Source organism: Taudactylus pleione, unplaced genomic scaffold, assembly GCF_031769625.1.
Source record: "Taudactylus pleione unplaced genomic scaffold, aTauple2 ptg000245l, whole genome shotgun sequence".
Taxonomy (NCBI): domain Eukaryota; kingdom Metazoa; phylum Chordata; class Amphibia; order Anura; family Myobatrachidae; genus Taudactylus; species Taudactylus pleione.
In genome coordinates, this window is record NW_028284647.1 from 1,072,645 (window position 1) to 1,098,266 (window position 25,622).

General features: G+C 44.6%; 1 protein-coding gene across 1 annotated transcript in view; it reads left to right on the forward strand.

Annotated features, from left to right (window-relative positions):
• Positions 1-25,622, forward strand: part of DLG2 (discs large MAGUK scaffold protein 2) — a 1,239,761-nt gene that overhangs the window by 104,228 nt on the left and 1,109,911 nt on the right. The gene's annotated exons all lie outside the window — the stretch shown is intronic.

The window sequence follows — 25,622 nt, forward strand, 5'->3', positions numbered from 1 at the left end:
ACGACCCCTGGTGATTAATAGGGATCTATATCTGCAGCATATGGTACAGTATCTTACGTGTCCACTGGCAGTGTATCTTCTCCATTGGTGCTACTAGTAGGTTTCAGCGGCTCTTTTGATAGCTCTGGTGGTGCGGGCTGTAACAGCTGAACTGTTTGTTGTAGGCAGAGTTTGCAGGGGCCAGTACAGTATATATTACAGCCACAAGCACCGGGATCTGTACTCCCCTCCAGAGATGGCATACGGCTGTATCAGCTGCCAGATTGTACAGTATTCCAGGCTGAGTCCTAGTTAGGTCAGCGGCTGTAGCAACTGGGTGAACACACCACTCTAAGGGTCGTATTCAATTGTCGGGGAAAAGCCAAGTTTGTTGAATAGTTCTCGCCGGTGACGTCATTTCGCCAGGTGAGAACTTTTCCCCGTATTCGATTGCAAACAGTTTCAGCCGGTGCGAAAAGTCCGCGCCTTGCAACCAGCGGACAAGATTCGCCCCTCTGAAAAAGTGCAGAATTGGGGGTTTGGGGTGCAAAGTTGCGACAACAACCCTTTCGTTTTGGGGGCGAAAAAGTTCAAAGTTGGGGGACAAACTTAAAAACTAGCAAAATAGTCTCAGGGGGGTCCCCCAAGTCTGCCCCAGGTTTTTTTTTTTATTGCAAGTTAATGCTGAAGGTGCGTTTTTTTTTATTTTTAAAAACGCACTTTAGCGATTTTTAACCATACTTGCACCCATTTTCATGTACCCCAAATTTGCTGGGACTACTTATTTTTGCAAAAAAACCCCCTGCTAAATGCTATTCTTCAATACTTGTGTTAAGACACTAGTAGCACCAATTGGGAGCATTAAAGCACCCCAAATACCTTCAGCAGGGCTATTCGGGGGTATCCATAATGATCCCCCATGTCAGTGCATCTTTTGGGGGTTGTCAGGCTGATTTCCCCAAATCTGACAGGACTTTTCGCCGATTTCAGTTCTCGCGTCTTTTGCAATTGAATAGGGCAAATCGTGGTGACGAGCGCGATACTTTTCCGGAGGCAAAACTTGCGAGGATGGCAAAATCTCCGGCATGCGAAAAGTCCGGCCCTTTTCACCGGCAATTGAATACGGGCCTAAGGGGTAAATTTACTAAAGTGAGAGTTTTTAGAAGCGGAGATGTTGCCCATAGCAACCAATCAAATTCTACCTATTATCTTCTAGAAGGTGCTAGTTAAATGTTAAGTAGAATCTGATTGGTTGCTATAGGCAACATCTCCACTTCTAAAAACTCTCACTTTAGTAAATATACCCCTAAAAGTCTCTATCTCCCGTCTTTCCAAGATGCCATGTAGTTGAGTCACCTGTCCGGTTTCTCCGCCTCAGTCACGTGGAGGTATGATCATAATGTCCACATTTTACATGTCGACACCAGAATGTTGACAGTATATTTTTGTGTTATTTTTTAGGTCAAATTTATGGTTATGGGACCCAAACAACTACCTCTATAGAGGGAATTCCCCATTCTGCCGATGCCTTGGATTGGGAGATTGTGAAAATCCAACATGTTGGACAATCCCGTTCCATCCGGAAATGTCCGGAATTAGCGAGTCAGAAAACAATTGTTATCATGTTGTATTTTTGCTGAACCCGACAAATCGACGATCATTGGATCAGCATCAGCAGATCGGAGAATCGTCATTTAGATGTATGGCCCACATTAGGGGTTAGGTTTAGGGTTAGGCTAAGGTATACAAAAACATGCATGTCGACTTTCCGATGTCATTATTATGAACATGTCGATAGTTTAACCATGTCGACATTTGTGAATGTTCCCCCTGATTTTCAGAAATACGTAGTTTTATAACAAATATCTGGCACAATAAATGTTATGAATGAATAAACGTCCCCTGTATAGTGCTCGATACTATGGTAGCATTATAAAAAAACAAACGGAAACAAATAAATGACAATATTTACTTTCACATTCAAATAAGATTTTATTATATATATTATATCATTCTAATTCTGTATATGTTCCATTACCTGTGTTTGTGGTATACTATGCCGTTTTGTTATTCATTATAATCATATTAGACCTTCTTGCTGTATTATCTAGTTTACCCAGTTTGCATGATAATCTTTTTATTTCGAATTTTAGTATTATATACCGCAAATATAAATCTGCCACATTGATAGCAGCTGTAATACGAATTCATCAGTTCTTTGTTGAATAAATCAGGATCGTCTGTGTTTTCCATTTCTCTACAGTTCTCCATTTGTACAGCAGATGGAAAACAGGTTTTGGTCACAGTCTGTTGGCTGATACTGTTGGCTGATAGCTCCAAACTTCTCATTATATACAGAAACTATATTATTAAGTCAACACCTTTATTTAAATCATTTATAGCAGTTGCATGAGACAGATGCAGCCAGTGATTACCTAATAATAATCATTTTATTTATACCTTTCGCCAAATAGGACTTAACAAGTACAAATAACATGATACAGATGTTTACATTTTCAAAACAGTATAGAAATTAAGAATATAGTATAACATAAAGAACATTTTGGGTCATCAGCATTTTTAATTATTCTACCCACAAAGGATCTAGGTGTGGCAGCCATTTTGGGTCATCAGTTGCAGGATTATTGATCCTAGCCACAAGGGATCCAGCAGCCATTTTGGGTCATCAGTTGCAGGATTATTGATCCTAGCCACAAGGGATCTAGGTGTGGCAGTCATTTTGGGTCATTATTTGCAGAAGTATTCATCCTAACCACAACCACGAAGGATCTAGGTGTGGCAGCCATTTTAGGTCATCAATTGCAGGATTATTCATCCTGCCCACAAAGGATACAGCAGCAGGGGTGGAACTACCGGCAGTGCGGCTGGTGCACTGCATCGGGGCCTGCCGCAATATAGGGGTTCACACTGCCTGTATGGCAGGTGCAGTGCAGCTGCTTGCCGGGCAGTCATCAAGGCTGTGACTGACCCGGCCGGCAGCTACACGGCCCAGTACTCTCTGCAGCGGGGTCAGAGGAGCATGTACTGAGCTCTGATTGGAGGAGCCCATCGCATGCTCCTCTGACCCAGCAGCAGCGCAGCCTCATGGGTGTGACTCATAGTCAGGCTGTGACTGCTGCTCTGCCGGCTACCTGTGGATGTTGCTGGTGAGTACACTGTGTGGGCACTACAGGTGACATAAGGTGTGGGCACTTTAGGTGGCATAATGTGTGGACACTACAGGTGGCATACTGTGTGGGCACTAGAGGTGGCATAATGTGTGGGCACTTCAGGTGGCTTAATGTGGGGACTACAGATGGCATGATGTGTGGGCACTACAGTGTAGCATTATGTGTGGGCACTACAGGTGGCGTAATGTGGGGGGTACTACAGTTTAGCATTATGTGTGGGCACTACAGGTGGCACAATGTGGGGCACTACAGTGTGACATAATGTGAGGGGGTACTACAGTGTGGTATAATGTGTCGGGCACCCACTGCCTCTCCCCTCTCCCTGTCACCTTATTGCCTCTCTTTGTCTACCTCTTACCTCTCCCTGTCACCCTCTACCTCTCCCTGTCATCCTCTACCTCTCCCTGTCACCCACTGCACTTTGAACTTGGAGTAGGGCAGAGGAGGGGGGCCCAAAGCAAATTTTTGCACCTGGGCCCACCACTCAGAAGTTCCGCAGCCATTGTGGGTTATCAGTTGCAGGATTATTGATCCTCCCCAGGAAGGATCCAGTTGAGGCAGCCATTTTGGGTTATCAGTTGCAGGACTATTCATCCTACCCAGGAAGGATCCAGGTGAGGCAGCCATTTCAGGGACACTGCATAGGATCACACTGGGCAGAATAGGCAATGCCTGGAAGTGATAACAAATAATGAGAGAGAGAAAATTACTAGGTGAAATCTTTGTGAGTTCATCAGACCAATGCATTTTTCATTCCACACAGAACACAAGGCAGCCATGTTGGGTGTACTAAAATAGCCAAAATAGACTTCAGCCTTGGGTTTAGACGGAGACTGTTTGGGGGTAGGTGTGAATATCAGTAGGAGGTGATATGCTTACAGATAATTAATATATGCCAAAGAACCAAATATATAACCGCTTTAACACCGACCCAAAAATGTTCTAAATTCCGATAAATTTGGAAATTAATAAATACTAATGAATTCAATTTTGTTGAAATAAAATTTGTTGTTTATTATCTTCGAACGCATACAGTACATAGAATTATTCTTTAATTGTAACTCAAGGATCTGTATTTAATTGATTTCCACTGCACTGATTTTGTATCAGAATATGCAAACTTTTTGGTAGCAAAGTCTTTGAACCGGAAACATGTCATTGTGCGATGTGTCAACTTAATAGTCTGCCGCACATCAGAACGCAACTTCCAAAATGTCATTAAATGGTCTCCGTGGTTATTTAAGCCCTGAGACTGAGCTGTGTTAATGAACTGTTTTGTTGGCTTTTGTGTTTTCAGTCATCTCAAATATGTCCTTGACTGGTGACAACAGATCAATATGATTGAAAAAAAAATGTAAAAAAAACTTTATTCTTTGAATTAAATTTACTTTTTTCACTTTTCTATATATAAATATATATATATATATATTTTTTTATTATTATTATTTTTTTACAGTTCAAATCTAAGCTTCCAGTCCCACTATGCTCTACGCTTCATATATGCGTAAATCTACAGAGAGGCAAAACACTGTTAACATTTACCACTCGGGACCTGTATCGCTAAGGCTGCTGAGAATCGCTGAGCTGCCCTGGCGATGTATTTTTATATATATATATATATCAATTGCTTTGATACGTGATCTTTTTGCAGCAGTGATTTGAATCATCTGTATTTCCACATTTGATAAAATCCCTCTGTCGCTTAAATCCCCCTCCCGTCTCGCCACTTCCCTCGCCATAAGCAGCCCATATGTTTTCCATGTTTCCTCAGCCCTTATACACCAACATAAGTTAGGATGTGGATATATGTCATTGTCACAATCGACAGATTGTTTGGCAACTTATGAACAAATGTTTACAATAATCACGTGGCACAGAGTTAATTTTGGTCCTCAATAAAACTTGTGGAGGATTTTAAATCTGGTCCTTGGAGGCTGAAAGATAAAAGCGCTTCCTTGCTGTGTGGTTACAAAATCTATAGATGGCAGCAATGCAGAATCTGTAAACTACTAATATGAGAAGATGAGTGTGAGCTCTTACAAAGAAAGGGATCTACCCAGACTGCCGACCAGTGGGATATGTTGCAGGGGAGGTGCAGATGTTTTGTACAGTACAAGCTTTCCATTATCTCGACAGGCCATGTGTTCAGAATTTCCCTCAGTGAAAACAAGTACAGGTTGAGTCTCCCATATCCGTTATTCCAAAAACCGGAATATTTCGGTGCATATGTGACGTCACGACGTGACCTGACGTCATGACGTCACTAGTATCAGCGGCCAATGACTAGCGGCCTGAGCGTGGTCCACACGCCAGGCCGCCCCCCGCATCACCCTCCGGACCCCCAACGGCAGCCGCCGGACCCTCTTGACAGCCGCAGCACCAGCCGGACCTTTCCACCTTACCTGCCGGACCCTTCCGCCTCAGTCACCGGACCCCTTACGAAACCCGCCGGACACCTGTAGCACTCGCCGGACCACCGCAACACCCGCGCGACAGCCCTGTAGGACATCTGTAGCACACGCCGGACCACCGCAACACCCGCGCGACACCTTCCGGACCCACCCGCCGGGCCCCCCCCCAGGTATTCCGAAAACCGGAATAATCCACAATCCGAAATGCTCCTGGTCCCGAGCATTTCGGATATGGGAGACTCAACCTGTAGGATAATTACTGACCAAGACAAATTGATTAATTGATCTGTGCATGATTATGGCATTCCTGAAAACATGGCCTGGACATGAAAACATGAGCTGTGTAGCCCTGCTGTAGACCAGTACAAGTAATAATAATAAGGAAATCTCATGAACAGTTGTGTTGAGATGCAGTCATCCTCTGCGTGATCCAGATCTCTTACCTCTGATTGTCAATGATTGTGCTATCACCCCGCCAGCCCAGTATTTACTCTGGCACTGGTGGTTTAAGCGATAGCTTCTTGGTTTCATTGGCACCATCCACCTTCCCTCCGCATCCTATACGTGTCACGGTGACGCTGTCACCATCTTTTACCTACCTGGGAGTTTCTCTGCTACTGGTGATTTTGGCACAACTTACTGGGGCCGTTCAGCTTCTCTCATCCACCATGAAGTTTGTCTCATTGTCACCCAGGAGTCACACTGGTGCTGGTGGTTTTGGCTTAAGCCATGGTGGAAGCTCCACTCAGTAGGGCCACAAGAGAAAGGTTCTCGCTGGCTGGTGTGCCAATTGCTGACATTCGCTCACAGCCTGTCCTTTTAAATCCGTTGGTGTTTAAATGTCAAAGAGAACTTCTAAACAGCAGTAAATAGCCTGCATATACTAAGTGTGGTTTTTCAGCTTTGATGTTGTCTTTGGCTTGTTTTTAATGGTGTTCTATCAATTCGCACTGGTCTGGCAGAAATATGCATATCTTTAAATGTGCGTAATTATTTATTGCTTTACTGCAGCATGGGGGCAGGGTCACGGGAGAATGGTGTTAGTTGGGATTACCTCTCGATTGCTTTTACATTTAATTTCACTTTGCTGCAGCATAATGACCCTTGCAAGCTCTGCGAGATAAAGTATCCTGAAAGGTTTTCTTGTAATGTATCAGTTGTCAGTGACCAACTAACTAGGGGTATATTTACTAAAGTGCAGGTTTTAGAAGTATTGATGTTTCCCATAGCAACCCTCTAGAAGATAATAGCTAGAATCTGATTGGTTGCTATGGGCAACATCTCCACTTCTAAAAACTTCTAAAAACCCGCATTTTAGTAAATATACCCTCTACTGTTTTAGAAAACAGTGGCTATAAGGCCTGAAGTGTTGTGAGAAGAAGAAGTATTAATTTATAATTATACCTCGGTAACAGTTCATTTAATTTGATGCTCACATACACTCTTGGGATGCTCTCTTTGGTAAGGTACTCCGGCCAGTTAGTTACACCGGCCAAGTAGTCCTCCAGCCAATCGAGATAAAAAATTACATACAGTAGCGGTTGGGAGTTTTCCATTTTTTTTTTCATTTTCTTGTATTGTGTCAGTTATCATGATCTATACATTTATTTGTATATGGTAGAAAAGGTCAGGAGGGAACGGGGATGGAGGGTTGGATTAGGGGCGGCTGAGGTGACCCGTCAGATGCCGGGTCCATTTGCTAGTAACAAATAAAAATTTATTTTTATAACATTTAAAAAAACATAAAAACATAAAAGTAAAATAAATATTAAAGGTCTTCTCTTCAATTGCATGGCCATGCGTTTCATGGAACATATCCGCTTCCTTGGGCAGTTTTATTAGATGATTATGTGGGAGGTGGGTGGCGCACAGAGCAGCCGTCTCTGTCTGCAGCCATCTTACAAATTAGATAAAGTATTACACTTATCAAAACTAGACAATCACTGCGTATTATCTGTATTATAGCATGTTCTGCTCTCAGAACACTGGGCTTGATTCATAGGGCCGTATTCAATTAGAGGCGAAAAGCCGTAATCTGCTAAAAAGTTTTGCCTATTGCCGCTTTTCGTCTGCTCGGAACTTATCTCCAAATTCAATTCGCCTAAGCGGAAACTCAATGTGTAATAGGCGAAAAAGTTTCTCCTAAGAATAGCAGGTGAAAAGAAGTGCAAAATCGTTTTTATTTTGGGGTTCAAACATGGGGAAACGACCCAGAACCCTTGGCACAGTCCCCCAAAGGCCAAATCTTGCAAAGAAAATATAAAAAAAAAACATAAGAACACCCAAAAAAAGTACTTTCATTTTTGGGGCAAAAAAAGTTAAAAGTGAGGGAACAAGCATAAAAACTGGTGAAATAGACTTCTTGGGGGTCTGTAAGGAGGGGTCAGGTGTTTTTGGGATTGCAGGTACATGTCGCAGGTGCGTTTTTGATGTTTATTAAAAGTTCACTTTAGATACATAAAAACATGCAAGCACCCATTTTCATGTACCCCAAATTTGCCAGGACTACTTATTCACCAAAAAATACTGCTTAATGCCATTCTTCACCACTAATGCAAAGATACTAATAAGAAGCAATTTAAACTACATAAGTACCCCAAACACTTTTATTTGGGCTATTAGTGCACATCTACATTCATTCCCTATGTTAGTGCATCTTTTTTTGGGGTACAGACTGATTTCCCCACTTCTGACAGTACTTTCCGCCTGTTACTCATTCATCGCTTTCCGTTTTCGCGTGTTTAGGAATTGAGAAGGATGAAAAGCGGGGACGCGTATGAAAAGTTTTAACCTCTGAAACAGGCGAAGCTGGCGGAAAGTCCGACAGGCAAAACTTGTCTGACTTTTCGCCTCTAATTGAATACGGGCCATAGATGTTCAGTAAAGCGACGGTCGCTGCTTCTCTTACGTAGTAGCTGTGCTAAAACATGTAAAGGAGTTTTGTGTTAAAAGACGTCCACTGCCGGCTTCTTGAGATCCTTTGCAGCGTCTGAAGATGCAGCTTTGGATCCTCAGCAAGAACATTGGACCGGCAACGGAAATCTGAGTGACCCTCAAGTTACTCAGGATGTCCGGCCTAACCATGCTCCGAAGACGCACCTACTGGCTTCAGCACTCCCAGAAAACGGGTCCGACGTGCCCCCCGTTTTCTGGAGTGCTCCCCCCTCTATGCCTCCCAAACGGCTGCAAACTGTCACTTACCTGCCATCTGCCGCCACACTGCGTCTGACATTGCCGGGTCTGATCTGCACATGCGGTACCTGCACGTTTCCTGAATTATCTGAGATTTGCGTTAACATCGGTTTAACGTAAATCTCTTAATCAGGCCCTCTTGTGTATGGGGCATCTTCATCAAAGCGTATGTATGGGATATCACCTGAAAACACATGTTTTTGGTTGATATCCGCAAGTAATAAGTACCACTTGAATGAATCTATAGATACCCACCATTTTTTATCGCAAAAGCAGTCTCCAATAGATTCTATGGGGATACATCAATGCAGTATTTACCAAGCAGCTTCCTAACTCTCCCAGCATTCTCCACTCACACCTGCGACATCATCAAAGCACGCATGCAGATTAGTGTGGCCGGGGCCTGTGCATGGTTCCTTGGCGCCCTAGGCAACATTCCACCCACTGCCCCTGCTCCTTTCAATTCATATTAAGCCACACATGAGTATCCCCAATTTATAATATGCCACACAGCAGTGTCCCAAATTCATAAATTACTATATAGAAATGCCCCAACTAATCAGAGCCCCAAAATCATAATATAACTCATAACACTACCCCGCTTCATAATATGCCACAGATCTGTGCCACAAATTCATTATATGCCACACATCTGTGCCACAAATTCATTACATGCCACACAGCTGTATCCCCACTTCATAATTATGCTACACATCAATGTCTCCCAATACATGAAACATATTTGTGCCCTTAATACATAGTATGCTACACATTTGCGGCAGCAATACATAATATGCCACATATTTATACCCCAATACATAATATGCCATACAACTGTGCCCCAAATTATTGTACCATATGCCACATAGACGTGAATAATGTCCCAATACAAATGCCACACGTCTCCCAAATTCTTTATATGCCATACAACTGTGCCCCCAAATACATTATGCCACATTCGTGCCCCAACACATATTTATGCCACAAATCTGTGCCCCAATATACAGTATGTGAGCACCCAATAACCTCCCCACACGCACTCATCCTGCCAGCACTCATTAACCCCCCCACACACATACTAACCCTTTCAGTACTCATTAAGACACACACATACACACACTTACCACCAGCAGCAGCTCCTTGTGTTGTCTAGAGGAGGTGGAGCTTATTATGTGAGTGACAGGCTGGAAGCCGTAGAAAAGGAAAGCACTGGAGGAGAGGGAAGGAATGGCCATCTGCTTCTGACAGGTGAGAGTGCAGTACCAGAGGCTGGGGCAGTTCCTGTGTCAGCCTTGATCATCAGTAGAATCGTCTGGGACTGAAAGAGACATCCTTAATTTTTGTTTTTGTAGACTCAGCAGTGCCCTCCAGTGGCTGGCCCCCTTACGCAGCTGCCTAATGGTAGCAGCAGCCAAGAGCCTGGCAGGCCCCCCGATACTGAAAATAAAGTGATAGCACTCACTAAAGGTGCCCACACACATAGCGACATTTTACACGATTTGGCCGATTTCGACGAATCGTGACGACGAATCGGGTAAAAAAAGTACAAATCGTGAGTTTATATTCACGAGCACGATGCCGATGCGCGTCCCCGCTCGTCGTACATCGCATCTTCTGATCTGCCGTGCTGTAGGGCAGATTAGCCAATCTGGGATACAATGCATTGGCTGCAAGATAGATCTTTAGTCAGATTGGACATTTTTAACTCCAAATCGTGATCACGACGGCAAGGGAGCTCCCGTGAAAGTTCATGAGGAAATTAGCCATAAAATCGTATCGTGAGGACATCGGTATGTGTGTGGGCACCTTAACACTATAATTTTACACATCGCAGGGACAAAGTAAAAAATATACTTGCCTACCCTCCCGATTCAGCCGGGAGCCTCCCAAAAATCGTGTGCCGCTCCTTGACCCCCGGGAAAGGCAGGAAAGCCTCCCGGCGGCCGCTGTCCCGTCTGCCCCCCACCCCCGCGGTTACAACAGAAACCCCCGGGGCCATGATGCAATTCGCACTGAATCACATCATCGTGGCCCGCCCCCTGCTTCACAATGCCGTTAAACGTGGCATTGTGAATAGGGGCGGAGCCCCGATAACGCGATTGTGCGATCAAGCCCCGCCCCCAATGCAGCATCATTGCCGCATCATGCGCCCTTTCTGCCGTGACAGGCCCCCCCCGCCGTGGAAGAAGGGATCTGAAAGCCGCCAAGTATGGTAGGAAATGTGGATGTGCAAATTGTTTAATCCTGGCCGTACATATTCCTTGTTACTGCGATAAGCAGTGGTACGAAATGATAATTATCAGGTTTAAAACAGGATAATTAATAAACAGGCCCCTAAGGGAGAATGGAGACCCCCAAGCCAGGCCCTGCTTCTGGGCGTGGCCTTACTATTGCCCGCCCCTTAGCCCATGCACTGGGGACAGTATCAGCTTTCTGTGGTGAATACGTCACAAACTTCATCATAGATTATCATGGCAGCTCCTAACCGAGGACTTGATGATTACATTACAGTATAATTTGTTCATTTCTGCCTCCCAAAGACATAGGCCCTGATTCAGAGCTGGACGCTATTTGCGGTCGCTCGTTCAGAAAAAGGGGCTGGCTATTTAAATGAACCGTTCGCTCTTTGCGGTCTGTTCACGCCTCTATGTCTGAACGAGCGAACAAAACATGCGAACGCAATTTTGAAAAAAACGCCCCCTGGCCGCTCGCATCCTACGTCATGTCCGCTATTTATTAGATTAATCGAGTACATCGAAAGGCGTCTGAACTGCTCGCTATTCTTGTGGTTGGTTTTTCCTACGACAATCATGCGAGCAGTTCTGACTATAAAACAACCCAGTGACGTGGCCGATGACGCTGCTTTGTTAATTATGCACACCCTTAAAACGCCCATTTTGACCTTTAAGCACGCCTGCGTTCGGATCTCCACTCCCCGTTTTCAAGCACCTTCCCCTGTTACCTGCATGCCTCATTATGCAAACGGCGTTTTATGGGAGTGCATACGGATTATGGGAGTGCATAATTAACAAAGTAGCGTCATGGCACATGTGACATGAGAGGTTTTTACAGTGACATGATCGTAGAGCTTAAGAGAGGGTATGGTCAACCTTCAGCTCTACGACCAGTTCCGATGGTCTCGATTAATCCTTATATGCCCGGAGATAACGTGTAATGTGTACGAGAAGGGGGCGTATTTTTTTGTCTTCCGACCGCTTCCTCCCCTTGGTCGGTCAGCTACCGATCCGAACTTAGGGACGCAACTTGCGAGGGAATCATTTGCATATCCGGCCCCTTTTCCCGTACGACCGTGCGGCCGCTTCGACCGTCTCTGAATGAGGTCCAGTATGCCTGGACTGACATCACAGTTGGGCGAGCATTTAAATGATTACATTTAAATGCCCGCCAAGTTGTGATTTCAGTTTCGCTGGTCCCTGCAGCCAGTGTACGTGAAGTCGGTGGGTCGCCCGTACGCACAGCTAGACTGCCGAAGGACATGACCTGATATGTCTGTGAACAATGTAATTCACTGACATACTGTATAAAGTGTAGACACCCGCCCATGCAATCACAGTGTATTGTTTGTCGATCATATTAACGATATTTCGAGCCCGTATTGGTATACAGAAAAATTGGATTCAAATTATTAGTTCGAGAATGTACACATGAATAGGTTAAGAAATAGGATATATAAAAGGTTACAGAAACAACAAAGGATGAGAACGTTAGATGTTACAGTATATAGATATGTTGAGTTGTAAAGAAACACTGGAAGTGTGGAACGGAATAGAAAAGATGGATATCTAATAGAAAACTTATGTATGGAGGTGCTGAAAAATACAGACATGGGGATATCTGACTGTTGGTCTGTATAGAGCCATATGGAGGAGGGCAAGATCAGTGCCGATGCCTATGGCGCAAGACCAAGGGGGCGACAATGTTGTTGCCTTGATTTGTAAAGTGGGGAAAACAACACCCTGCAACCCGGAGACGTTAGGACGCACCCCGCGTCCTGCTACGCCTTTGCTCCCAAACCTCCCTCCTGTGCATTACATCGTGTTCTGGGGGCAATGAGGGTTGGCACAGGGCGTGGAAGTGTCGCGCTACAGCCTATGGTGAGTTATTTTACACTAAACCTTCTAATGGCTGAAGTGTGTTTTTTGCTCAGGTACCAATAACATTAAACCAGCCTACCCTCGACTCCTGAATGTCGAGTGCCGCTCCCGACACCCCAGAAAGGCAGGCAAGCCTCCCGGCTGACGCCTACACCCCCAACTACCTACTAGAAATCCTCGCAGCAGGGGCCCGATGACGCGTTTCGAGCTGAATCACATCATTGTGGCTCCGCCCCCTGCTTCACAATACCTTTATTTCCATCATTGTGAGGAGGGGCGGGGCCACGATGAGGCGATCATGCGGCTCCGCCCCCAACTCGGACCCATTGCCAAGCCACGCCCCCCACTGTTTGCAGGCATTCAGCTCCCTCCCGGAAGGAGGGAGTTGAACGTCGGCAAGTATGCATTAAACTTATATAATAATAATAGTGACATAGAGACAGGAATGGCATTAAATAAGGTTATAGCTGTTTATTAAAAAGATCACAGAATAAAAGACTGTATGGTGGCCAGAAAGGACGGGCAATAATCATTGCAGCCAAGCAATGCACCAACGCAAACACAAAACATGCATTGCAGGCGGAGGCCACCCTATGGGTGCTTACAACACAGAACTAAAAAGGGGGTATCCAACTCAACCTTGCAACATAATAAAAATCACCGGGAAAGGTGTAGTGCTGCCCCCAGTGGGGTGGTTCAAACTTCAGACAAAATTTAGTGCACCCAAATACAAATCAACTGCACCCGGGCTGAATGCCCTGCCGTTCTTTCCCGCCAATAGAAAATAGCCAAGAACCAAACAAAACCTAATGAAAGGGCAGGCGGGAGGGAAAATTATTCACAAAGAGGCTTAAATACTCTAACCTTTAACCCCACCCACTAACACATAACTGGTTAAAGTTCACCCATGTGACCTCACACGAACCACCCATAGCCTTGTGGTTTAACCCACGACAGGCATATTCTGCCTTCTGTTCTTCTTACATTTGAAATGTGAACTTATAAAGGGTATGGAAAAACTTAGGTGAGTTACGTATGGAATTGAAAGTTATTTCTTTTTACCTTCAGTTGTATTGTTTGAGGTGGGTTCTTCTAGATGGTTAAACATGGAGCGTTACTGTTGTGTTAAGATGATACAGTAGATGTGAAAGAGTTGGATGCAATTTTCTGTGTATTAAAGAAGACTCATATTAAAGTACAAGATTGCGATAAGATGGGGCTGGGAAAATTAGATGAGAAGTGGTGACATAGGGTTGGGGGTACAGGAGTGGGAGGCACTTGGTGAAGACCGTTTTATAGACGATGTCTGGTCTTTTTCTGTCTGCAAATTATTTGTGGATTTAAAAAAAGGAAGGAAGTTAAATCAGTGTGACTCTTATAACTCATTAGAATTGTGAATGATGGCTTTTCCATTGGAATGATAAGATAAATAAAATTTTAGTTGTCCTAAATTATTTCATTAAAAAATATTTTTAAATACCATACTTACAAATGTATGCTCGATTTTATGTCATATATCTGTTATGCTCCAATAAAGAAAAACTTTGTTAAAAAATTTTTAAAAAAATAAAATAAATAAATACCGCTCTGGTATACTGTATAATATAAAATGTTTAAAGTTGTACTGAAACTATTTTGATAAGTTCTACTTTTCCATGAATATCAGAAAAACTCAGTCTGAAGCTGCCAGGTTGTAATAGTCAGTGTTGCCTAAAGCCAGCAACACCTGCATTTCTTCAGTTATATAAGTATAAATGAATACTTAGCACATGTAAGCTATACGCTTTTATGCTATAGTGGTTAGTGTAGAAGTTCTGGAAACATGCCGCAACGTACTAGGGATCATATGTATGTTGTCCGCCAGGACTTTTGATGGCAGGGGCGTAACTAGACCTAAGGGACCCCATAGCAAAATTTTCACAGCCCCCCCTCTCCTCCTCCCCCGTACCCTCCCCCTCCCATTCCGCACCCTCCTCACTCCACTCTCCTCAACTTACCTGTGCTCTGTGCTCTCGTCCTCCGTCAGCGTGTGCTGCAGATGGCTCCATCTCTCCTCACTGACTGATGCTGGGAGGAGGTGGCCACGCCCCCTCTCAGTATCAGTCAATGAGGATAGCCGGAGGCGGAGCCGACCGGGAGGGTAGATGTGCCTGCCGGAGGACGCGACCACGGCTGGCCTGACACCGTAACTGCAGGGGGAGAGCCAGGCCCCGGAGGCGGTCCGGGCCACATAATACTCATTACCCAGACATGTCCCTCTTTCCAGTACCGGGCCATGTTCACCTCTCGATGGCCCTGGATATATATATAATATTAATTTGGCAGTGAGGAGGCGGCGGAGGGATCCCATAGGAAGGAGCGGGGATCCAAAAACAAGCGCCATCAGAATATGGCGCTTGTTCTCAGAAGCAAAGTCTGTAAACTTTCAGTTTTCGGAGTTTGCTGAATATCAGGTGGTCCTATCGGACCCCTGCTGATGAATGGGCTGGTAAGCCATTCCGCATGGTTACCGGGCCATTTATCGTTTGATGAATAGGCCCCAATGCCCCTTTCTATCTCGAAGATTTGCAGATGGCCAAAGGAGTCCCTGAAGACTTCCAGAAATCAGAGAATTGTCCTGTATGAAAAATGTATTGTGCTTCCGTCTCTTGGTGTGTGATACGCCAAACATTTTAATTTTAATGGAATTATAATAACCTTTGACAGTACTGATTACCTTGCAGTCTTGCTGGTCAGGATTGTCAGCTGTGCGGCAGAACTTTTGCTTAGAATCACAGAAATGTTGCTTAAAAACAGTCGCAGCGCCTTCTGTGTGCCAGCCCCAGAATTATACATGAAGCGCTAATCCAGATTTGTGTAATATTTAGGTCAGCAAACTAACTCTCTTGCGAGTCCAAGTTGAATTTTTAATGTAATTATAACTTAATTCCAATGATTATAAATCTGAAAAGGCTACTTTTGGGAAGAGAGGAGATCAAACTGAAACATTTTCAATTATGTATTTCTGTCAGTGACTGCTCTTGTTTACAGCAATGATTTAATATTCTCTGCAAAAGAAATAGGTGGAAAACAATGAATAATATATGCGACCCAGCAAAAAATGTTTGTCATAGCGGTGCTTTCATAGGAAAAACAAAAAGGACAGTGGACAGCGAATGAAAGACAAAACAATGTACAAAATGAAGATTATCACAGCAAAAAAAACAAAAACAAACACACAACCTCCCCACCTCCGTGTTGTAAGATACTTCAATCTTTTCATCCTCTATTTGATTGATTTTTCAAATAACAAGTAAAAAGAAAAGTATACTGGAAAAAGCAGACAGGTAGTGCTTATACAGATCAAATAGGCAGGACACAATCAACAGTTTGTAAGCTTGAAAAGCCTGTAATGTTGGTCCAGGACGGTATGAAATGAGTACACAAGAAAAAAACAGTACAGTGTAGGTACAAAAATGATCACAAGAAATAATGAGTGATCCAAATACATAAGCTCTAGCGTGAACACTATGGGGGCATGCTAATTAGGTGGAGTTTGTTTAATGAATCTCACACACTTCGCATGAATGCTCGCTCCTGAGAAATCCACAATCCAAATAGAAATTCCAACTCACGCTACTCGCGGTGAGGGTGTGAGAATTTTTTTTTTCATGCGATTTGGGAGAATGAAAAAGTGGGGAGACCATTCTGGCCCCCCCTAAAAATTATCATTTCGTTAGCTGGGCCATATAGAAGTCTGTTAGTGGGCATAATTACTAGAGGTTTTTAAATGGTTTCAAATGGCTGATTTGTGCATTTTTTTTAAATAAATAAATAAATAAAAAACTTTTTCGTTTAATCTTGAATGAATTACACAAATAATGCAAAAAAAAAGGTATATATTTTTATTTTTTTTGTACTTTGAGGCCACTTTTTAAAAAAATTTTTTTAAATGATATATACTATTATTTTTAATATTAATAAAATGTTTTAGTTAAATTCGGGGTGCCTAAACTAACAAAAAGTTGATTGGGGGGTAATTTGAGGCCTTTTTTTTCTTTAATCTCCCAAAAATGACATCTAATTAATCGGATAGTTAAGCTAATTGAAAACTTTTAAATGCATGATTAGTCATTAGGGGGGTTGTCCAAGGGGTTCTGCACTCCCCCTTTATAAAGGGCCCTGTTATTTGCATGTCCTGTCTAATGGTTGGCCAAGTCCCTCTTCAGTGGCTGGGCAAACTTCCTCTGGTGACTGGCCACACCCCTTAAGTTTGGAGCCCTACCTCTGCATTTCTGATACTGATAGCCACTACCTCACTTTCGTATGAGTAGAACAGTGTGCATGTTTCCAATAGTACAAAGCTTACAAGAATGACAAGGTTCTCTCTAATGTCAGGAGAGTTTAAAGTTTATTTTAGATTTATGACTTTAGCATAGTTTGGATTGGTGGCTATGGGCCACCAAAACTCTCCACTTCTAAAAACTCTCACTTTAGTAAATTTACCCCTGTCAACCAGGTTAACATTTACATTAGAATCATTTTATTTTATTTTAGTTGACATAGAATACATTGAATCAGTGTTAAAGCAGCAATCCCATGAAAAATTAGGTGTGTTTTTGAAATATAAATCACTGTGGCAAGATTTTATTGTTTCAGGCAGCTCCATGGCAACCACAGTCACATGGCACATGATGTAATGAGCAGAGATTATTTGGAATGCCCCTCTGTGAATCCATTCCGCTCCTCCCCCCCCAATATCATCACATGACATGATGATAGCTGCAAATCTGTGTCTGTGTAACAGACTGACAGAGTCTGTGCCTGGCAGCCATACTTGTCTCCCCTCCATAGAGATTTTGAAGATAATTAAATTGTTATTTCTGACCATGAAATCATGAGGAAAATGGCGCCAGTACCATTTCTTCACAACCCAGGACTCCTTCCTATAGGGAAGGAGTGTGTTGTGGGAGAAAACAGCATCTGAAGATGACGAATGCTCCCGTAGTCAAGCTCCAAAATTATTGTATTTTCAGACCTTGATGAATTTTGTCCCCATACTAGTGTATGAGGACAGCACACCATTTCAGGAGAGAAAGGTAAGCAGGAGATATCTGTGATACTAGTGTATGGGGACAGCGGGCTATTCCGCGAGAGGAAGGTAAGCAGGAGATATCTGCTATATTAGTGTATGGGGACAGCGGGCCATTCCGGGAGAGAAAGGTAAGCACCAGATATCTGTGATATTAGTGTATGGGGACAGTGGGCCATTCCGAGAGAGAAAGGTAAGTAAGAGACATCTGTGATCCTAATGTATGGGGACAGTGGGCCATTCCGGGAGAGAAAGGTAAGCAAGAGATATATGTGATACTAGTTTATGGGGACAGTGGGCCATTCCGGGAGAGAAAGGTCAGCAGGAGATATCTGTGATACTAGTGTATGGGGACAGTGGGCCATTCTGGGAGAGGAAGGTAAGCAGGAGATATCTGTGATACTAGTGTATGGGGAGAGCGGGCCATTCCTGGAGAAAGAGGTAAGCAGGAGATACTGTATCTGTGATATCTCCTGCATTACCTTCTTGATGAATGGCTCGGACACTTAATTTCTACAATTGCAGGTGAAAATGTTAATATTCACCTGCTTTTGTAGAAATTAAGTGATGATGAATAGATACTCTAAAAAGAAAACTCAGTCACATTAAGGATATGTAAAATTAATTTTGTCTTGCAAACTTAGTACAGGCTAACAATTCAATATCCTATATAATTTACTAAGGTTTGCTTTTAGTGGACTGTTTTCCCTTTCCACTACTCACCAAGTCCAATGGCTAAGTGTCATCCTCAACTCTGTACTTCTGTACTCTCTTTCTCTACCCACATCCAGTCCCGATCCGTAATATTTCTAGGATCTGCCCCATTCTGACCTTGGAAGCCAATAAAACCCTCATCCATGCCCTTATAAGTTCTCACCTGGGCTGCCGTGATCTGTTCACCGGCCTATACATCTTCCATCTCGCCCCTCTTCAGTTTTTTTTTTACAAACTTTTTTATTTATTGCATGACAATAATCAATACAAAAGAGAGAAAAAGTCAAATACATTCAGTGTAAGAACAATTGTACACAGGGGATGGGTATGAGATGCCGGAGGCTGTTGATATACAGATTCTGGAAGCCCGATCACTGAAGATTCCGACTAGGGCAGGCAAGTACCCTAACCCAAAGTGGTGTTTAAACCTAACCGCCCCTCCCCGTAGCCTATCCCTCCCTGAGGAGTGCCTGACCCTAACCTCCCCCAGTGGTGCCTAGCCCTAGCCGCCCCTCCCCGTAGCCTAGCCCTAACCCTCCCAGGTGGGTGCCTAATCCTAAGTCCCCCCGGGGGTGGCTAAACATGACCAACCCCCGCGGCTAAAGCTAATACTTACCAGTGTCTGGACGTTCGGGATTCCGGCATTCGGCATGCCGACGCTGGTATCCTGATGTCAGTCGTGATATCGGCGTCAGCATTATGCACCCATTGCGTCTACGCTACGGCAGAACGAGTAACTCCCATCTAGCCCTGCCAGGAAATCACACAGCAGCCATGCCTATACAGTATCTTTTGCACCTCTACTGCACGTACCTCCTTGGAGCCAGTAATTTACAGTGAAATGTGCCTGTGCTTATATTTTATTTACAAACTACAACAATATCACTGTAATAATTAAATGCATTGTTATTTTCTATGAAACTTTTTTTTACATTTTCATTAAATGACCTTCAGTTGTTCGGTTATTAGCCAGATTTTTTTTTCTACAATTTTAGTAGCTCTTCTAGAGGTTTAATTTTTCTAAAGTAGCTCACACCTCAGTTAAGGTTGGCGACCAGTGATCTAGTCATTAGTGGGAGAAATCGGGGGGTTTTGGAGAATATACACGTTTCATACCATAGCGCATTCCTACAGCACTTCCAAATCTGCTCTTTAAGTGAGTGGGAGAGGGTATCTATGTAACTCTCCCATGATTCAAAAAATCTTTTAGTAAACCTCTCCTTTTATAATGATGTCTTCAACCATTCCATTATAGATTAAAATGTTTTTCCAAAATGAGGGGAAAAGGAGGGGGAGCAAGTTGTATCCACACTTGGAGAATACACCTTTTAGCTATAGATGATATGGCTATAAATAATATACGTACCCTCTAAGCTACACGAATGCCGTCTGGTAAGATGCCAAAAATTGCCCATTCAGCAGTTAAAGGTAGGCAATTAACTATGTTGATTGACATAACCCCATACCTGAGTTCAAAATCTCTATGTTACTGGACACTCCTAGCAGTGACGTGCAGTGAGTTCAATGGCTGTGGAGGCACTCATGGAGATGGGCCTGAGTGCTGGGAGCCTGTCTCACCCCCTACTCACTGTGTCACATGACACTTCCAAGGTGTTCGTCAGTGCTCAATGCACGCCCCCCCCCACACTCTCAGAGGCATGCCTCTAATAGCTCTCTTTCTGTGCAGCTTACTGCCCATGGTGTGCCCCCACCCCCAGCCCTGCAAGCAGTGTCTGGCTATACAGAAGTGAGGCTGAGCTGTTGCTGTCTCATCCCTCATCTCCCTGCAGTCCCAGGGAGCTCCACAAAGCTGGTGAGTGTTAACTATAGAAGTTTTTACAAAACTTCTATAAAGATGTTTATAAGTTAGAAATATCTTATTTGTATTATTCTAATAATTTTTATATCAAATCTCAGGAGTGCCCTGACTCCTAGACACTCCCAGGGACTGTGCAGTAATTCAACCCTTTGAGAACCGCGTAAATAAAACATCTGGAAGCGACAAAACTACTTTGCTAGATTGCACTGATCGATTTGATGTGCGACATTTGTAAATTTTTCTGCAAATTAATCTGTATACGGAGTCCTACGATCCAGTGCCCGAGGCTTCTTCTCACATTTTGAGTGGTGTTTCCCTGTGTCTACAGTGCAAAATTTAAAGACAAAGGGGGTCATTCAGACCCACTCGCGAGCGGCAGTACGCTCGCAAGTGGGTCGATGTTCCCCACTGCGCATGCGCACGACGGAGGGAGCTCCGTCGTGCGCATGCGCGAGACCCGAGGAGCGAAGGACTTTCCTTCGCTCGGAGTGTCTCATCAAAGGGGGCGTGCTGTCGATGGTGACTGACAGCACGCCCCCTTTGGTGGGCGTGCTGGGGGCGTGCCTGCCAGACGGAGGCGTTCCTATGGGAACGCCTACCGTCTGAAGCCGGCCCCACTGACATCACTAGTGATGTCAGTGGGAGTGATTTTGGCTCTGATGGAGCCAAAATCACTCCTGGGCTTGCGGTTGAGAAACCCGACCACAGGGTTTCACTCGCAAGTCCGATGGTCGCGATGGTCAAGACCATCGCGACCATCTTGTTGGACGCTCGTATATGCTGTGGGTGGTGACCCACAGCTATACGAGCGTCCAGGAGGACGCTCCATATTAATGGAGGAGGGCCCTGATTCAGAGCGAGCGCTCTGGTCAGAGCGTCCAGCTCTGAATCAGGGCCAAAGATGGTATGCTACATTTCTCGGAGTGACTCAGTCGTGCCTGTCATATAGTGTCGTTAGGTGTATGAGGACACACCTGTATGATTTCTGTGAGTACTTTTATAAACAAATTGCCAATATTGATGTTGGAACGTACAAAGGGCCCGATTCAGTCCCGCTCACTAGGAAGCGTTCGCAAGCAGCCAGCCGACTGTTTGCATTCTGCGCATGCATACACATCGCAATGCGCGTGCGTGAAACAGTGCAAGCGATCGGGAAGCGTTCGCTCACTGCGCATAGACTGCCTGGCAGAATGAGTGACAGGAGAAGCCATTCGTGGGTGGTGACAGGGGCAGGCCCCTTGAAATGGGGGAGTGGAGGTGCGAACGCAGGAGTGCCTGAGCGTCTTAACGCCGTTCCAGAGGCGTGATTAATTAAGAGGCAGCGTCATAGTACACGTCACTTGGCTGAAATTTACACTGAGCGCTCGCAGTGCTTACGGCAGTGTATGGTCAACCACAAGCGCTGCGATCACTTCTGATGGTACTTGATGTACCGATGGTTGCATACACTTCCTGAAGATGACGTGCGCAAGTGGGCGTCTTAAGAATAGGCTGGTGGGCGTCTGCATACACAATGCGATCGCACTCTAAGACACAGTGGGCCTGCTAATGCCTTGCCATGCGATCGCCTGCCTTGCAGAAATTTGCATACGAATCTAGCATGTGAACGCATCTAGCAAGTGAGTCTGAATCAAGGCCATAGTCCGCAATCTAAAAAAAAAATTGGACTCAGGACAGGGGAGAGAAAAGCCACGAATCTAGCATGTGAACGCATCTAGCAAGTGGGTCTGAATCAGGTCCATAGTCCGAAAAAAAAAGAAAAAAATGGACTCAGGACAGGGGTGAGAAAAGCCTCAGCAAAGAAGGGGTTAATGGCACACATTAAACTTGTCCTTGACATAATTAGGCTAATTCTGAACTGGGAAAAAAAAAGAGCAAGTAACTTTGCACCTGGTTAAAACCAGCAGGTGAGGCAGATGTAACACGTGTAGATGTGGAAGAGGGGTGTTCAAAATTAAGGGCCTGATTCGGAGCCGCTCGTAAGCGGCCGCTCGTTCGCTCCGAGCGATGTTTGCCCAACTGCGCATGCGTACGGATCGTTATACGCATGCGCGAACCAGTCAGTGCGGTCGAAATTCATGTGCTCGCAAAATAGCGAATGCCTGATAATTTGAGTGACAGAAAGAGGCGTATGTGGGTGGTAACAGGGGAAGGTGCTTGAAAACGGGGAGTGGAGATCCGATCGCAGGCGTGCTTAAAGGTCAAAACGGGCGTTTTATGGGTGTGCATAATTAAAACAGCAGCGTCATTGAGCACGTCACTGGGTTATTTTATAGCCAGAACTGCTCGCAAAATTGTGGTAGCAAAAACCAACCACAAGAATAGCGAGCAGTTCATACCCTGGTCGATGTACTCGATTAATCTAATAAATAGCGGACATGACGTAGGATGCGAGCGGCCAGGGGGCGTAGTTTCCCAAAAAACGACCGCAAGTTTTGTTCGCTTGTTCAGACCTAGAGGCGTGAACAGACCGCAAAGAGCGAACGGTTCATTTGAATAGCCACCCCTTTTTTTTGAACGAACGACCGCAAATAGCGACCGGCTCTGAATCAGGCCCTAAATCTAAATTGCAGGTGACTGATATTTGTGAGATACATGCAAAAGCAGCCAGTATTTAACCTGCATGCAAAGAGATCTTTTTGATCAGGAAAACATAGGAGATGTGGGCAGACTTTGAGAATGCGCACACACTACTCAATATCCGGAGATTGAGGCAGAGATTTTCGGTCTTGACGACAGATCTGATAATCGAAGGAATGCGTTTGTGGATATTTTCTGTTTTATCGGTGTACAGGTGCACAGTTACTGTTCTTTACTGCATTTCTCTCAACTCAGGGGCATATTTATTAAAGGTCGATTTTAAATCGATATAAATCAATCAACATCGATGTTGTCTTTCTGGGGCTAAATCACACATTTATTAACAGGCAATTTTTTTTTTTTTTTTAAACGTTAGTTAATTAAAGTGTGATTTTGGCCTCTATTTATTAACATTATTTTTACTAAAATAAAGTGAAAAAGGGATCGGACTATTGCAGAGGCCTGCAAGCACTGCTAATTAGGACCCCTCATTCATGTTGGACATTGGACTTGGTAATTATTCAGTCTGGACTTAGGGCCTGATTCAGACCCACTCGCGAGCGGCTGTCCGCTCGCAAGTGGGTCGATGTTCTGCACTGAGCATGCGCACGACGGAGGGAGCTCCGTCGTGCGCATGCACCAGATGCGACGAGCGAAGGACTTTCCTTCGCTCGTTGTGTCTGATCAAAGGGGGCGTGCTGTCGATGTTGATTGACAGCACGCCCCCTTTGGTGGGCGTGCTGGGGGCATGCCTCCCTGACGGGGGCGTTCCTAAGGGAACGCCTACCGTCAGAAGCCGGCCCACTGACATCACTAGTGATGTCAGTGGGAGTGATTTTGGCTCTGATAGAGCCAAAATCACTCCGGGCCTTGCGGTTGAAAACCTCAACCGCAGGCTCCGGCTCGCAGTTTCGATGGTCGCGATGGTCAAGACCATCGCGGCCATCAAACTGCACGCTCGTATAGGCTGTGGGTGGTGACCCACAGCTATACGAGCGTCCACGAGGACGCTCCATAGTTATGGAGGACGGCCCTCATTCAGAGCGTGCGCTCTGCTCTTAGCGTACGTCTCTGAATGAGAGCCTTAACCTATAACAATTGAGTACTAACACTCTTGGAATTCAATCTAACCTTATGGAATATCTAAACTCATGGAATATTTCTACATGGTGGATTGGATGATGCTTTTTTATATGTCTCCATATTGATTTTATTGATACATATTTATATGTTATTAAATTATACTTGTGGAAAAATATCAGATTAGCGCTGTGATTTGTATTTTTTTGTATGTTTTTTACAGAGGTCTGACTAATCTCTTTATACAGCTGCTTTTATAATATGTTATATAGAAATTCTACCCCATTATAGCACTCCTCCAGTATTGTTACTGTGTGTGTTTTTTTTTTTAAATCTTACATGAGTCCAGGGGTGAAGATCGGTGCTCCGGTGATGTCCTCCGTGGCTACGGACAGCTGGTTTCCCATCCTGCACTGTGACCCGGGAAGGGGGGGGGGTCGCGGGGGGATGTAGCGGCCGGTCGGCGTACGCCCGTCACCTCGTCAATGTAGTTTTTCCGAAAAAGGGGGGATTTGCGGGGACAGAGCTTTATTGCAAGCTCTGTCCCTGCAAGGGATTTTTAATAAATCCCTGTGATATTGCCTGAATTCGCAATACGAATTCAGTTGGTAATATCACACTACAAACGCAATTTAAGGGGCATATGTATCAAAGCTCCAAACTATCATTTCTTAAACACAGCCTGCAAAATGTAAGTTAGAAGCTGATTGGTTGGTGATATATATCTCACAATTTTATCTCACATCAAGCTTTGACACATATGCCCCTAAATGCGGATTGTAGTAAATAGAGTCCTTAGGGCCTGATTCAGAGCCGGACGCTATTTGCGCTCGCGAAAAAGGGGCCGGCTATTAAATTGAGCGCTCGCTCTTTTCGGTCTGTTGACGCCTCTATGTCTGAGCGAGCAAACGAAACATGCGTTCGCTATTTTGTAAAGACGCCCCCTGGCCGCTCGCATCCTACGTCATCTCCGCTATTTATTTGATTAATCGAGTACATCGAAAGGCATCTGAACTGCTCTCAGTGCTTGTGGTTGGATTTTCCTACCGCAATCATGCGAACAGTTCAGGCTAAGAAACAACCAAGTGACGTGGTCGATGACGCTGCTTTGTTAATTATGCACACCCTTAAAACGCCCGTTTTGACCGTTTGGCACGCCTGCGTTCGGATCACCACTCCCCGTTTTCAAGCACTTTCCCCTGTTACCACCCACAAACGCCTCATTCTGTCACTCAAATTAGCAGGCACTCGCTATTTTGCGAGCGCTCGATTTCCGACCGCAATGACTGGTTGGCGCATGCGCACTGCGACCCATACGCATGTGCGAACATCGCTCAGAGCGAACGAGCGGCCGCTTACGAGCGGCCGCTTACGAGCGGCTCTGAATCAGGCCCTTAGTCCCAGAAAGACAACATCGATGTTGATCGATGTGAAATCGATTAAAATCGACCCTTGGTAAATATATCCTTC